This window comes from Engystomops pustulosus, chromosome 4 (assembly GCF_040894005.1).
Source record: "Engystomops pustulosus chromosome 4, aEngPut4.maternal, whole genome shotgun sequence".
In the NCBI taxonomy this organism is placed as follows: Eukaryota; Metazoa; Chordata; class Amphibia; order Anura; family Leptodactylidae; genus Engystomops; species Engystomops pustulosus.
The window spans coordinates 113,473,478-113,485,768 of NC_092414.1; the positions used below are offsets into that span (position 1 = coordinate 113,473,478).

Here is a 12,291-nt window from a genome sequence, read left to right on the forward strand (position 1 = left end):
GACTTTTGATGATGTTTTCATTGCTATCATTTGAAAGACTGTATGACCTTTTGATCAATTTTTTATGAATTTTTTATATTTTCCAAAATGGCAAAAAAGTGATAGATTTGATAGATGGCAATAGCTTATGTGTTTATGATTTTTAATGTTTATTTATTTTTATATCAGTTCTAAGGAAAGGGGGGTGATTTGAATTTTTAAGGTTATTTATTTAACTCTTTTTATTTTTACTATTTGCAGACTCCCTAGGGTACTTTAACCCTAGGTTGTCTGACCGAGTATGGCAGTATACATTATGGCAGCATACAGGGATTTCCCTCCTCATTCATTACAATGTGTTGCTCACACAGTATAATCAGTGGGTTAAACCGAGGCAGCCTCCGGTCTTTGGAAGTCCTCTCCTTGCACCCGCATGTGACGTACCATGATTCGTTATGATTCGATTCGGTTCTAAATGAATTTTCTCTGAAAATACAGCGAACTGGGTCGAATCGAATTTAAATAAATTTGCCCATTTCTAAAAATATTGTAACTAGGCCATATTTCCCAATACAGATAGAGAAAGTATAATGTCATTACTTTTGACCAATACAGCTGCATATGAACTTGCCGTCACCTCTTTTATATAAAACTGATCTATTTTTATCTTTTGTTTTCTCACATGGCTGAATGAAAATAAGGATTTTAGTCAGAAAAACAGCATTTTGTCCAAAAGAACATGAAAGTAAGTTTGGCTGACAGTGTGCAAAGCCTTAGGATACAGTTAAGCATCTGTCAGTTGAAGCTTTAACCATAGTTCACAGAAGCTGCTGTATGTTCCAAAATAGCAACTTCCACTTTGAGCTATAAGAGATGGCAAAATCAATCAAACAGAACATGGGGGTCAAACTTGCCCAAGCTCCTATGCAGTTTTGTAAATATTCTGTATAAACTTTTTCCTACCATGTACTTTTCTTCTACATTTTTGCCTTCTCTGTTTTTATATTAATAATTAGATTATTCCGTTGTTAGATGTTGACATTTGCTTTAGGCTTGAAATTCATGTTAAAAGAAAGAAGTATTTGGAATAAGGATGTAGAGCCACATGAGATTTTGCAAGATGGATTTAGAAACATTTAGATAGTCACAGTTTCTTAAATTCTTTAATTTCTCCAGTGACAAACAGAGAAGATGTAATATTATCACAGCATGTAATATAAATTCCTGAGTTTGCTAGAAGAGACAAATTTATGGCACATTGTTTCTCACAAATATTCAAGGCTGTGTAATGTTAAATTCTTTAGAGGAATGAAGAATTTTGAAAGAAGCTGAGCAAAATCATTGAGTGCTGTCTAGTTCCTGTGAGGCTGTGCAGGTTTAAGAGCGAGCTTGTTGTTTAGTATTCAGAAGAAAGTCCCTTGTGCAGCCGCAAGACTGCCTGCCACCTGATTTCCAGTCATATATAGCAGCTGAGCGGGAGCTACTTGTGAATTCATAATGCACAATATTATGACACTATGGGGGCTATTTATCAAGATACAGAAAAGGCTTCTAGCAGTTAAACGCACACATTTAGGTGAAAATTTAGCTTTTGTTGACTTTCAATAGAGTGGATTCAATTTGTAAATTTTACAAATAAAGGTGTAAATATAGGGCCTTCAAGATGATCGGAGTATATTGTTATTAATGTTGTAGCAGTAACGTGTGCAATAAGTTTATTAGGACAACAACCTATTCCGATCTTCTTTTAAGGAATTAAGGAATTTTGTAGAGGTATATATTTATATATTTATATTATATATAACTTCCGTTTCCCTGAAAATAAGACAGTGGGGCACATTTACTTACCTGCAAGAGTCGCGATCTCCTAGGTGTGTTCCTCGGTGATGATGCACTGTGCCACAAGAGTCATATACTGTAATCATATTCTGACCCTCATTATAACTTTCCAATCCCTGAATTTCATGCTGAATTTCTTGTGACTCCATTTCTATTAGATCAATTGGTCCCAATCTCTCATGTTTAACACTTTCTTGTCCAGGATCGCAAAAGTCATTGATTTTAACACATGAATTTATCACCCATGTCACCATCTCTTGTAGCATCTAAATCATCTACTAATACTAATGTATGATCTACTATGATCCAATTGAGTTCTACATTTCTCTTCATCTGAGACCTCCAGAATAGACTACAACCCAGGTATGTATTCGCCCTGCTACCCTGATCCAAGAAATGTATCTAGTAGCTGGCTAGGGAGGCTAGAACAGCTATTAGGCCAAGACATTGGGGACGCATTTGATTCACTGCCTACATCTAATAATACCCTCACAGAAGTATCAATGAAGGGAACGCTGACCGCAATGCGCAGATCCTTTCAAAAGGACATTGCTCAAGTACTGATCTATTACTGATTACTCAGTCTCTGGGCGACAGAACTGACCATATTAAAAACCAAATGGGAGAATTTGAGTCATCTCACAATGACCTTAGGAACAAGAAAATGAGGAACAACAGCTAAGAGCTAAAATTAGGTTTTAGTCAGATTTATCCAAAAAGTGTAGTAATTCCAATTACTAGTTTGTAGGATAATGTGTGTCAGTGTCATGCTCGGTCCATGGTGTGTGACTGAAGAGGTGCCGATTCTATCTCTGTGGGTTTTTTGTACTTCTGTAGTGTGAACACAAGTTTTAGTTGCTATTCTGTTTTGATTGATTCACGTCACCTCCTGCAGCTTAGCTTTAGTCTTGTTTTAGTTAACCATGGTAATTGACAAGTTTAACATCCCTCACTTGCTCTCTGAGCTAAGGCCAAATCACTTTTGAGTTTGGGGCTTTGAGATCACATATAAGTCCTGCCCACCCTTCCTAGGTTGCTGGTTATATACCGCATGTACTCGAGTATAAGCCGAGTTTTTAAGCACAAAAAATGTGCTGAAAAACCTCACCTCGGATAATACTAGAGTCAAGAAAAAACTGTGTACTCACTTTCTGAGGCCCCCTTCCTCCTGGCAGGTCCTCTTCTGTACAGCGATGATCCAGCATAGGCTCTGTGTCACTGCACCGTCCATCACAGGGATTGTCTCAGTGGCTGACGTCATGATCCCTGCAATGGACAGTGCGGGGACACGGAGCCGATGCCAGAGCATCGCTGTATAGAAGAGGACCTGCCGGGGGGCGTTGGAGGGTAAGTACACTGTTTGTTTTTTACTTACAGGCATTATTTTGGGGGCAAGGGGCTGCAGGCTATACACTAGGGGGCTGGCAGGCTATAAACTACAGGAGGGTGGCAGTCTATATACTACAGGGGCTGGCAGGCTATATACTCCAGAGGGCTGGCTGGCTATATTCTACAGGGGGCTTGCTGGCTATATACTCGGGAGGCTCTGACCAATTCATTTCCCACCCTCAGTTTATACTCGAGTAAATAGGTTTTTCCATTTTTTTTTTGTTAAAATTAGCGGTTTGGCTTTTACTTGAGTATAGCTCCAAACCTTCCTTGCAATTTGTATCTTTGATTCTTGATTTTCTGACTTTAGATTGTTATTCTGACTTCTCTCCTGTCTAGCATTTTTGTACTGTATTGCCCTATTTGTTGTGAAGAAAAACTTGTAGGGCAGAGTATACAGGTTGAACTTTCAACCTAGTTATAAGGTACTCACTGTGACCATTTAAACTTAACTGTGTTACTTAACTGTCATTGTAAGGGAAGTGAGGAGCTCAAAGATTTCTTTCTGTAAGCAGGGACGTATTTTAACTTCGCTAGGACACAGCCAGTTTGTAGCTTAAGGCATTATTACAGATAGTTTTGGCATCACTGTGACTGCGGGTTACTGGAGGCATCATTGTGACTAATGGCTATTGGGGGCATTACTGTGGCTACTGGTGCATCACTGTGAATGACTAGGGACATCATCCAGGCCTACTGACTACTGGTGGCCATCACTGTGACTACATGGGGCATCATTGTGACCAGTGGCGTAACTAGCATCTGATGGGCCCCAGTGCAAAGACTGTGCCAGTCCCCCAACTATATTGTATGGTTTATAGTAATAGTCTTCTCATATGGGAAAGTGACATCATAAGGGCCCCCTAAACCTCTTGGGCCTGGGTGTGACCGCAACCTCAACACCCCCTCAAGTTACGCCCTGATTGTGAGTGCTTGGTACATCACTGAAACTACTACTAACTGGGGGCATTATTGTGACTACATGAGACATCAGGGTGGCTAATGGTTTCCAGAGGGAATCACTGTGATTAATGGCTATTGGGGACAATACTGTGACTGCTGGCTACATTATTGTGGCTACTGGGGGCATCACTGTGACTGGAGACATCACTGTAACTACTGCCTACTGTGAGGCATCATTGCGACTGCTGGGTGCTGGGGGCATCATTGTGAGTGCTGGCTGCTGGGGGCATCACTGGCTAGGGGGGCATTATTGTGGCTACACGGAAAATCACTGTGATTTACAGTGCTGACAATGAGCTCACAATTATGCACTCAATACAAATTTTTTACAATGAGCTTGGTTTTATTTTTATTCACTTACCAGTTGTTGGGTTCCGGTAGTGTTTTTATCAACTAAGCTGACTTCTGGTGCTGCATTTATTTACTGATCTTGGTTCTGATGCTGTGTTTATATATACTAAATTCTATATATTATATATAGAGAACTTGGTTATAAGGCTGTATTTATGGTATGATCTCGGCTCTGGGTATTTATCTAACATGGTTCAGGTGTTGTATGTGTTCTACCTTGTGGGTCTATTCAGTTAAACCAACATTTTTGTATTTCTGGTTTGGTAAAAGGGTTTATACATGAGTTAATATAATCATTTTAGATACATATGGTTGCTTTAAATAGTTCATTAGGTGGCACTTTTTATTGTTATTAAAAAATATACACCCACTCCTGCCTTCACCTGACCAAAGCCCCTACTCCTACGGAAGCAGGTAAGACCTGTCCTTGTGTTTGATTTAGTTTAGACTTTATCTGAGCCCCATGGGTCATATTGCTATATGTTGTATGTGCTTTCTTTTAAGGTGAGATTTTGTGCTTTATTTTTACCTCAATAAAAGTTATGTTTTATGTGTATATACTTTTCACCTTTGCTTACATATAACTGCAAATGATGCATATTAATTGTAAAAATTTACTTGAAATTAAAATGTATGGGATATTGCCTAGTTATGTAGACAATATTTTTTGCGTAGTTGTGGCATATGGAAAATAAATTAATCAGCTTGTCACTTGCAGACAAGCCCATTTTGTGTACATGTCTCTGGGCAAGGGAAAATCCACAGGAAATCTGTAAGTAAACATTGTTTTATGTGTATTTCATGTGGATGTATTCCAAAAATTACATTTAATCACAAGTCAAAAAGAGCTTAACAATCTGCATCAAAACCGCAATACTAAAGAAACCTCAAGGAAAATTTACATAGATTTTCCACATAATATTCTGGGTCCCATACAAATACCTGGTCACAGTGAAACATATTCTGTTTTTTTGAATGCTATATGTTCTAGATTATTTCTAGATACACTCTGGTCTATGTAATTTAAATAACCGTAAAATGTAATAAAGTAGTATTGCTTGTCACAGGTGCTCCTGCGAACCAGGTCTCGGGTCGCGAGCGCACCCATGTGCCTCTGTGTGCCATCTTCGTGGTGGCTTCAGGTGTGCTCAGCCGTCCATGCTCCAGTGACAACCCCTGTGGTCCAGCACGCACATCCCGGCCCACTGGGGCGTGCACACATCTGCTCTCGAAATTTAAAGGGCCAGTGAGTCGCAAGTTGGCACTGCCCTGCTATATAGCATGCCTCCTATGACTTCTGCTGGATCTTTGTGCCCAGTTGCCTTAGAGAAAGTGTTATTTTTGAGACTCTTGCGATTTATCCGTTGTGACCTCTGCTTCGTTTCCTGACCTCGATTCTCTGCCTTGACTGTCTGCCGACTGTTCCCGACTCTGATCCTCTGCTGCTGGTCCTGACCTCCTGCCTGACTACGACTCTGACTTTGTTTGCTGTCCTTGTCCAACCCACTTTGTGGTGGGCTCTGGTGAACACCGGGTGCGACTTAGACTCTGCTCCCAGGAGTCGGTTTACTCCATCACTCGCGGCAGTTCAGTGGGTCCACCACCACCGATCCTGACATTGCTTTAGTATTACTATTGCTTAGCAGCAGATAAAAATATGTTGATGGTAGTTAACACTTAGTGGCCATGCTACCAGGTCATACATTTAAAAAAACTAACAAAGCAGCCAAACTCTTTGATATAAGTGGGTCTCAATGCCACCAGATTTATTCATAAGCCCCTCACGAGCAGTAAAACACTTATATCAACTGTTTCTAAATGTATATACATGTATATTGGCAGACTGAGGAACAGTCACATGAAGAATGCAGATGTCTGAAAATCAGGATCTGTTGCAACAAATGACAGTTGTCAAATGTCAGACGAAGTGCAGGAGTCTGTGAAACGGGCCATCGCTATAATTGTGTACCTACTGTACAACTCTTTGTCACAAGGCTGACATAAAATGAAAGAAGATTTTATCGGTGAGTGCCGCAGATTTTTTGTCTTTTTTGCTGCAAAATGTCAGTGAAAAATGGCATTAGGATACAAACTAGAACCAAAAAACAGAACTTTTACAAAACAATTATATATTTTCATATGACAAACATGTTGTGTATATGTATACAGTTCTGTCACTGTGTGATATAAATACAGATGTCTACTGCAACTTTGCTGGCCTGCCGCAAACAACTTACAGATTATCTACATTACAAGCAGTATCCATTGGAAAACTGTAAATATAATCTGTTGCAAATTTAAGATTTAGGTTTTTTGGCCACAAGCATTTTTCTCATGCACGTGCAGTCAGATTTGTCATTGCCCTCGGTCTGAACTCTAAAACATCTGAGAAAAATGACACATCTGAGAAAAAACGCAGCATTCCCTACTCTATTCCAAGTCCTATGAAATAAAGACCAAAAGAAGTCAATGGGTACTTGAATTGACAACACTAGGATGCATTATAGTGAGGTCAGTTTTTCCCCTGCATGAATTTCAAGAAAGTAGCTGAGAAAACTCAAAAACAGCTAAAGGTTATAAGAGCCACAACAAAAAAAGGGATGGCTGAATAGTACAGGATGGAACTCTGACAAAACTTTGAACAAGCTCTTATGATTTTCACTAACCAAAATCATAAGATTTGACTCTCGGTTCGTGTGCAAGTGGCCTTAGTAAAGTGAAAAAATAGAATTGTAATAAAAGCATGGGAAAGCTTTAAATGTGAAATACACAAATAATAAATAACTAGTTTGAAAGCCAAATATATGAGAGTTTGAATTGAATTTTGGGCTCATGAATGTAAGCCAAAATAATAAACCAGTAAGAACAAAACAAGATCAGATAATGTGAGCAAACACATTATGTGTCTTTCATCATTGCTGGGTAAATGAAAACATGATGAATGTGCACTTGTCTAAGGAAATATTGTTTGCTTACCAATTTAAAGTAAATGAAATGAATGGAAAGTTTGTTCACTTAAAGGACTTGCTACATTGTTGTGGAACACTTTCTTTTTATACACAGCAATTCTTATGACGTGGAAGAGTTTACCTCTTAATCCTCTTGGTATGGTTTGTATCCTGGAAACAAAAAGAGCAGTAGAGCTCAAATATTATTGAAGTCTGACACTCTTCTCCCAATGCCAACCTAATGGTTTTAATCTTGTTGATAATGACACATCCATAAGGAATTATGAAAATTCTATGTAAAAATGTTTATATATTAGTTTAATGTATTTGTGTTATAATTCTGGCATATCACTGTGATTTTTGATTGGTGGATATGGGTGCTGAGAGGTGAGAGGTGCTAAGAGATGAAAATGTGTGGTGTGGATTAATAGAAAGGTCTTTTGTTGTTGCAAACACAACATGGCACAAAAGTTGGTGGTGGTCTGGGTTCTGAGATCCTCTATCACTTTAGCGCTCTACCTATTTGCTTCTTTTTTATGCTCAATGCTCCTAGGAGTGCTAAATTTGAAGTATGTCAGGGAAACTGCAATCATCAGAATCCCTGAACTAAACATGTAAAGCCCAGGGGGCCCACAACCGCACTATGTACCCCCCTACTCGTTACACTTTTATGGAATGTGACTGCCAAAAGCCACTTTGCTCACTGATACAGTCACATACTTATTCCATACACTAATCTTCGCTGCCCCCACCCATTGATTAAGGCCTCCTGGAAGCCTACACCAGGACTGAACATGTACACCTACATATGCACTCCTCTAACTGCTAGCACACAGACAAAAAGAAAAACAGACCTCTAACTATATAGATTGGCAAAGATATCCCCATGGGAGAAATAATGTAATTCTGGACAGCTTGTATGCTCTTTTTAAATATCCACCTAATCAGCCTCTTTGGCATGTGGGAGGGGCATGGCTACACTTGTATCAAGATGGGATGTGGAGAACATATTTCCTAACTATGTCATATCTTCTCCCAGGGCTCTCCTAAGAAGAAGATATGTCCGGCACATTCCCCAACATGAATTTGCCAATTTAGGAATACCAAACACCAGGGGTGTTGCTAGGGGTGTAAAAGATCTGGGGCACAGGCCCCAATACATATGTAGCGCTCTTACAGTAATGTCCCCTCCTGTACATAACCCCCTCATTGCCAATAACAACTGACGGTGTATACAGCTACAGAAACCACAGGAAAAATTCCTACTTTTGCCTCCAGTGACTGCAGGTGACGTGTCCTCCATCTTCTCCATTAGGCCCAGAATCACAACATCTTATGTTTCTCATAGTTCATAGTTCCTAAGTCTTGGTTCCCTGGCAGTGTTATTCTGCTGCTGCCCCTATAAAATCAAATCCCCCAAATACTGTAATCTGTGTTCACAAGTTTGTCTTTTAAAACAACACCAGGCGCTTGTTACCCACCACATGGGTATTACTGGAACGCAAATGAGATGAAACCAAGGCCTGTCCTAGTGCCATGTGTGAACACGCCCCAAGAAATGCGCCCATTACCCCCAGTAATGTCCCCCACACAGCCCCCAGCAACTAATGTGCCCACACAGCCCCCCCATAAGTAATGTGCCCACACAGCCCCCCAGTAAGTAATGTGCCCACATAGCCCCCCTAGTAAGTAATGTCCTCACACAGCCCCCCCCAATATGTAATGTCCCCACACAGCCCCACATGTCCCCCCTCACCTCAATGATGCAGCCCTGTGTGTGCACTGCTTTCCCTGGCAGGTCATGTGACCATGGCATCATCAAAGGTCCTTCAGCCTCTCGGAGTATTATTCTCCCGGAAGCCGCAGTTACTGCCGTGGAAAGTAATACACTCATTCTCATCACAATCTGATGAGAGAGGGGAGGATGCCTGGGCAGCGGTGCAAATGTCTTGCTGACCCGAGGAGATCCGGGGCACTGGCCAAAAGATCCAGGGCACGAGCCCCAAATCTTTTGACCTAGCGACCCGCCTGCCAAAAACCATCATGACTAGAGATGAGCGAACACTAAAATGCTCGGGTACTCGTTATTCGAGACGAACTTTTCCCGATGCTCGAGTGCTCGTCTCGAATAACGAACCCCATTGAAGTCAATGGGAGACTCGAGCATTTTTCAAGGGGACCAAGGCTCTGCACAGGGAAGCTTGGCCAAACACCTGGGAACCTCAGAAAAGGATGGAAACACCACGGAAATGGACAGGAAACAGCAGGGGCAGCATGCATGGATGCCTCTGAGGCTGCTTAAACGCACCATTATGCCAAAATTATGGGCAACAGCATGGCCATGACAGAGTGACAGAATGAAGCTAGATAGCATCTAAAACATGCAATAATTGACCCTGACACTATAGGGGACGGCATGCAGAGGCAGCGGCAGCAGGCTAGAGAGTGTCATGGCGACATACCCTAAATGGACTCAGGCTTCAAACCAATGGGTGGCAGAGAGGAACCAAAGGAGGTGAGCAAGAAGTGCTCAAATAATATCGGTACATGATAAAAGTTTGCCAGTATATTTTGTGGATTACACAGCAGGGTGGCGACAAAGTTAACATGGAAGCCATGAAAACAACCCAAAATTCTGCCTGACACAGCTCGTTTGATAAGGGGACCATGTATGGAGGCAGTGAACTAGTAGTAGATTAAAGGTGCTGCAGTTAAAACTATGTTAGTTGGATCTTGGCATGGAGCTGGCGCTCCGCTGCCAGGCGAGCTTTCGCCAATCCAAGCCCCTGTCTCTAGGCTACTCCCCAAACAGCACTTCTAAGAACCTTTTGTATAAGATCAAGTGTAGTAGCGTTCTTATAAGTTTAGGATATGCCGGGTGAGGGGAATGTAAACAGATGCGCAAGAAGCGCATGATGCGCATGGAGCTGGCGCTCCGCTGCCAGGCGAGCTTTCGCAAATCCAAGCCCCTGTCTCTAGGCTACTCCCCAAACAGCACTTTTGTATAAGATCAAGTGTAGTAGCGTTCTTATAAGTTTAGGATATGGCGGGTGAGGGGAATGTAAACAGATGCGCAAGAAGCGCTGAAATAATATCCCTAAATGGTAAAAGTTTGCAAGTATATTTTGTGGATTACACAGCAGGGTGGCGACAAAGTTAACAACTTTGATGTGGAATCCATGAAAACAACCCAAATTTCTGCCTGACACACCTCGTTTGATAAAGGGACGATGTATGGAGGCAGCTATATGGACGACTTTTGGAGGTAGGAATGGAGACAACGTGTGGAGGCTGCTATGGAGACAATTTAATTTGGATAGTGCCTGTATGTGGCAGTCCCAAACATTTTTCAAACCAGAGGAGCAGGTAGGTGGCCCTCCAGTAAAATGGGATAGATTGAGTGCCTGTATGTGGCAGTCCCAAAAATTGTTCAAACCAGAGGAGCAGGTAGGTGGCCCTCCAGTAAAATGGAATAGATTGAGTGCCTGTATGTGGCAGTCCCAAAAATTGTTCAAACCAGAGGAGCAGGTAGGTGGCCCTGCAGTAAAATGGAATAGATTGAGTGCCTGTATGTGGCAGTCCCAAAAATGTTTCAAACCAGAGGAGCAGGTAGGTGGCCCTCCAGTAAAATGGGATAGATTGAGTGCCTGTATGTGGCAGTCCCAAAAATGTTTCAAACCAGAGGAGCAGGTAGGTGGCCCTCCAGTAAAATGGGATAGATTGAGTGCCTGTATGTGGCAGTCCCAAAAATGTTTCAAACCAGAGGAGCAGGTAGGTGGCCCTCCAGTAAAATGGAATAGATTGAGTGCCTGTATGTGGCAGTCCCAAAAATTCTTCAAACCAGAGGAGCAGGTAGGTGGCCCTCCAGTAAAATGGGATAGATTGAGTGCCTGTATGTGGCAGTCCCAAAAATGTTTCAAACCAGAGGAGCAGGTAGGTGGCCCTCCAGTAAAATGGAATAGATTGAGTGCCTGTATGTGGCAGTCCCAAAAATTCTTCAAACCAGAGGAGCAGGTAGGTGGCCCTCCAGTAAAATGGAATAGATTGAGTGCCTGTATGTGGCAGTCCCAAAAATTGTTCAAACCAGAGGACCGGGTAGGTGGCCCTCCAGTAAAATGGAATAGATTGAGTGCCTGTATGTGGCAGTCCCAAAAATTCTTCAAACCAGAGGAGCAGGTAGGTGGCCCTCCAGTAAAATGGAATAGATTGAGTGCCTGTATGTGGCAGTCCCAAAAATTGTTCAAACCAGAGGACCGGGTAGGTGGCCCTCCAGAAAAATGGAATAGATTGAGTGCCTGTATGTGGCACTCACAAAAATTGTTTCAAACAGAGGACCGGGTAGGTGGCCCTCCAGAAAAATTAAATGCATGAAGTATAGCAAGAGCCAGTGGGCCCTGTCAAAAAATAGCCATTTTCCTCTGCTTTACTGTACAAAGAGGAGGAGAAGGAGGAAAATGAGGAGGAGGAGGAGGAGTGGATCAATTATTCAGGTTGAGCTTCCTTCACCTGGTGGAGATTGGAAATTCTGAGAAATCCAGCCTTTATTCATTTTAATAAGCGTCAGCCTGTCAGCGCTGTCAGTCGACAGGCGTGTACGCTTATCGGTGATGATGCCACCAGCTGCACTGAAAACCCGCTCGGACAAGACGCTAGCGGCAGGGCAGGCAAGAACCTCCAAGGCGTACAGCGCCAGTTCGTGCCACATGTCCAGCTTTGAAACCCAGTAGTTGTAGGGAGCTGTGTGATCATTTAGGACGATGGTATGGTCAGCTACGTACTCCCTCACCATCTTTCTGTAAAGATCAGCCCTACTCTGCCGAGA

The 12,291-nt window shown here is 42.0% G+C and overlaps 1 long non-coding RNA gene across 1 annotated transcript in view; it reads right to left on the bottom strand.

Moving 5' to 3' along the window:
* Positions 1-6,276: 6,276 nt before the first annotated feature.
* The window catches only part of LOC140126986 (uncharacterized), a 56,487-nt gene continuing 50,472 nt past the window's right edge, over positions 6,277-12,291 (bottom strand). The window contains exons 3-4 of the long non-coding RNA XR_011854936.1: positions 7,498-7,640; positions 6,277-6,575 (exon numbers count right to left, since the gene is read on the bottom strand). This is a non-coding gene — a long non-coding RNA (uncharacterized lncRNA). The remainder of the gene's footprint in view (positions 6,576-7,497; positions 7,641-12,291) is intronic.